This window comes from Cryptomeria japonica, chromosome 7, assembly GCF_030272615.1.
Source record: "Cryptomeria japonica chromosome 7, Sugi_1.0, whole genome shotgun sequence".
NCBI lineage: Eukaryota > Viridiplantae > Streptophyta > Pinopsida > Cupressales > Cupressaceae > Cryptomeria > Cryptomeria japonica.
The window spans coordinates 739,187,006-739,191,794 of record NC_081411.1 but is presented as its reverse complement, the minus strand read 5'-3'; positions in this window follow the sequence as shown (position 1 = coordinate 739,191,794).

Below are 4,789 nucleotides of genomic sequence, written 5' to 3'. Positions count from 1 at the left end.
AGGTAGGAGAAACAATAAAATATTCTACATGAGGTGGATCACCCACCAAAGGTGAAATTATCACTCCACAATAAGTGGATATGATAAAGTAGTAACAAGATCAACACCATAAAAGGTGGAAATTCTCCTACACACACTATCCCAATGTGGCACAAACACCCAAGTGTCTCATACCTAAACTACTATTAAATGCATGTACCTAAGTAAACTTAAGTATAGGGTAATAATATCCAAGATGAATAATTATTTACACCAAAAAATTTTAACCTTATTAACAATGCAGTTTAGTAACCAGTAACCATAAAAGAATATAACAACAAAAAGAAATGAAACAACCACAAGAGAATACACCATAACACAAATATTTTTACATGGAAAACCTCAAAGAGGAAAAACCACGGTGGGATTGGGGACCCACAATATCTATCCACTAGCCAAATGAATAAATATTACAATAGGGGTCTGCACATGCAAGAAGGCCAACAACCTAGAGCACACTGCTCATCACAAAAGAAGCCTCGCTGACTACAAACACCACATATGGAGTTACAAACAAAATTCTAAACTCTAAGAGTGAATCTTCTATGCTGGATGAGTTCTGGTTAAAGCATAGTCTGTACTGGTTTACACTATGTCCTTCCTTACCAGTATCTTGCTTTGCTTCCCAGACCTTTAAACCAATATCCAAGACTGACTACAAAGTATACATTTGCATTTTGTCGATCAAGATTGCTCACACAACATCACATCACTATATCTCATTACACTCTTTTTCATTACCAAAATAGCCTAACTAGACTGACTTAAATACTCTTCCCAAATACAAACATAAATGCCTTGTGTTGGCTTACAATGATATTATAATTTATTCTTACAATGATATTATAATTTATTTACATGTTGTCCTAAGCAAAATAAATTCATTAAATTTCAAGACCGATGCCTTGATTGTTTCTGTGTAGACCTATCGGATCAATATCCTGTGTCGGCCTCATATACTAGTTCCTAGTTTGTCGATTTCCCTTTCCCATCGGTGTTAGTTGCCAAACAATGTATACCGGTGAGTACCGGTTAAGTGCCCAACCCAAAAATGGTGTGTGTTGCCATCAATGAAAACACAAGTATGCCAGATGAGTGTCAATTGCCAACAATCTTCCCCTTTGGCATTGATGGCAACACTCATGTGAAAAATGGATCACTGAAGTATTGTTTTGTTTCCTTGCCAAAAACTCCAAAACTGATCTTAAAAACTGTTGGAAGACTGCTGCCCCCGAGCTATACATTACTTCTCATGTCCCAATCTTTTTTCCCATCAACATCTCCCCCTTTGACAGCAATGCCAAATACTGGGACAAAAAAACAAAGAATAAAAAATGAAATTTTGTACAAACCAAAATGTGATTATCGGATCTAGATATACTTGAAAATATCCGAGAAAGCATTCTTCAAAAATCCTAAGTATGCATCCCAACCTGTCTTCAATGTGCTCCAAATGAATACAAAACCATTAAGACTATATGCATGAAGCTATTCTTCTGATAGGTCCGTCGGAGTAGGTTTATTCATTAATTTTATGCTTTCCCTCTTGTGAAGTAACAGAGTGTTCAACTAGGGACTCACCAAACCTCTTAATTCCCTTGCACATCGGATTAGCCTATACATGTCCTTCTCTAACACAAAAATCTCAGACTCTGTAATCAAAATCTGACCATCAATGGTATTGGTCAGTGTCTGAGTACCATAAAAAATGTTAGCCAAATGTTCTAATCGGGCCTTTGCCGCCTTCAATTTCACCTCAAAGTCCACTGTTAGTTTTTCGGTGTTAGTACAGGACCTATATATATTGCTACACTCATTTAGAGCCATGTCAATCTTTGATATCTCATCTGTCAGCTTAACCTTGTCAGATGAATTTATGTTGTCACAAGTCACCTTCTGGGATGCATTATACCGCTCAATCAATTGTCGGTTCGATACCTATTGAAGAGTTTTAAACTCTTTGTAAATATGCTCGCTCAAACCTTTCAGTTTGCCAGATGGACTTCCAATCTGATCTACCTTATATTCTGGTGCAAGCTGCTGCAAAACCGGAATGGCCTGCTCAATAACCTGCTTATCTTCAATCCCTTCCTTCCTTAACTTCTGAGCTGCAACATACATCAATTCAAAACTGCTCAGTTGCTCAATAGTCTTCTGTGCAAAATCAACTTGACCGGATGAGTCAAGTGCCAACAATGAATGACTATCCAAAAAAATTTGAGAAGATTCAACCTGATGACTTACACCGGTGCCTTCGCCACTTGGTGCAGTAACCTTTTCAACCTTAACCTCTTCAGTATGTACATTTGGTGTCGGAAGTTCAATATCCTCAACCTACTTATTTTATGTTTCCACATCAATAACCTCTATATCTAGAATGACCTGTTCCAGTGTATCCAGCTTATCCTGTACAGTTTCAATGTTATGTACTGGTGTCTCTATTTTAGGTACAAGTGGTTCCACCGGAGGAATATCCTCTGATATTTTCTGATCCAAAACCAGTGTATCCATTTCCAATTTACCCTTCCCCTTATCATCTATCGAGTTGTCTGGAGTGTTAGACTTTTGAGGGACTTCCGGTGATGTAAAGAATCCTGGTTTATCTACAAAGAATTTTACCCAAGCCCCATGTGTCTCCTTAACTATCTCATTCACTCTACCTACCATGAGACTCACATGCCGGTGTTTGCTTTGGAAAATTGATTTATTTGCAAACTCTAAACACTGTTGCATCTCTTCATCATTTATAGCACCAAAAACAATTAACAATTCATGTACCTTTATGTGTCTATCCTCTTCAACTGCATATAACCTTCTAGCATCTATCTTTTTATACAAATCTCCCAGTATGTATTTTTCAATCTCTAGAAGTTCTTTCTTGTATATGTCTAAGTACAACAAAATTGATTCCTCTATATCCATTTGCTCCTTATCATCCATATGTACATATTAATATTGTATATTACTCAACATTCCATCTTTAGTGATTTGATCAATCAACTCAACAACTGAAAGAGGAGGAATGACTTCAATACTCTTATTGGATTCAAGAGCAATATCTACATCTGATTTCTTCTTCTTGTCGGGAGTAGAAGTAGACTCCTTAACTGGTTTCCTCTTCTATGTGGGCCTCCTCTCCTTCAAAATTTTCTTTGGTGTTGTCAGAGGGGTAACCTTCACTTTCTGCTTCTTTACTTCCTCAACCTTCTTCCTTGGTATCCTGATGAAAGTTGTGGGAATCTGTGAGGGCAGAACTTAAGTGTCAGAACCGGATGTAACAGGGGCAATATAAGTCTTCGGTTTCTTCCTCTTTACTACACCCTTGCTAGTTGCAGTTGTCGGTGAAGCCTACACTGTTGTCAGAGATGACCCTTCAACTAGTCCTATGATCTGTTTTATCTCAGAGGACATCTTTTGCATAGCTTCCCCAACCTTCTTGATCTTTCCTTCCCTTTTCTTTTTACTGAATCTAATTTCAACTTCAGTTTCTTTTTTCTTTGCAGTCCCAAAAGATTTCTCTACTTCATCAACTGGGGCATCAATAAGAGTCTTGCAATACAAGTCCAAGATCTCAGCATCTACCTCATAGCCCATTTCTATTATCCAGATCTTTCTTGGTTGCACTGCCTCCATCAATGTTTCATCCTTCTTTACCAGAAAATAGATTTTAGATGAGTATTTATCTACAATATGCTTTGGAACTCTTTCTCTCTTCTTCATTGCCTTCTGGAATGATTTGAAATAACCCCAAAGAATGGAGTCCCTATCTTGTCCCATATTCCTTATAGCATCTTTGATTTGTTTTTCTACCGGTATATCAAATTCCCATTGGGTCTTACTGGTTCCAAGTAACCCATTTAGAAAGAAAAGCATTAAACAGACAACAAGGTTGCCATACCGAAAAATACCCTTCTTCTCACCCTTAATCTTTTCTAGGTTATTTATCAATTCATCACACATCCATTGACATAGATCTAGCTTTTCATTCTCCTTAATAATTTTGTGACCACAATAAATGCATGAACTAGAAACAAAGTTCAACTGATTTGATTGGGTTACCTTGTTACCGATGATCATGCTTGCAAATTGAACTGCTTTGTCTTTGATAGTGCTAATTCTCATTGACCGGTTGTCAAATATTGCACAAATTAACTTCTCCACGTCATTGTTAGACATCTTCTTCCTTCCAGGGGTTGGACCGATCTGGGGTAAATCGATGATCGCACGAATATCCTCCTTGGTGATCTTGTGGGGTTAGTCTAGCCATATGAATTTTCCATGGACTCGGCTCAGTGCATACCAGATCAATTCATCTTCAAATTTTGACATCTCCAAAATATCAATAAAACCCTAATTCTTCAGAATTTGAAATTTTAGTTTCATCGACCCATCCTGGTTCAACAAAGTGCCAATATACATGTTCTTGATTTCAACAGAACCCAAATCCTCCAAAGCTCAATGAATGTATGCATGAACATCTTTGACATAAAATACTCCTTCAGGAACCCTAGAAAATGCGCCAACTGAATCATTGACCTTCACAATCTGAGGGAATTGCTTGAAAATAGGGCATGGATGATCCTTGATGTCGACAACAATAGGGATAGCCGCACCTACCGAAGTAGAAGATGATCCAAAAGCCATTGCAAACAAAAGATAGCTCGAAAACTAATAAAATACCTCACAACCTTCACTGGTGAAAGCTTTTGAAAATCTAATGTGAATGCACAAGACTTCGTTTGAAATGATT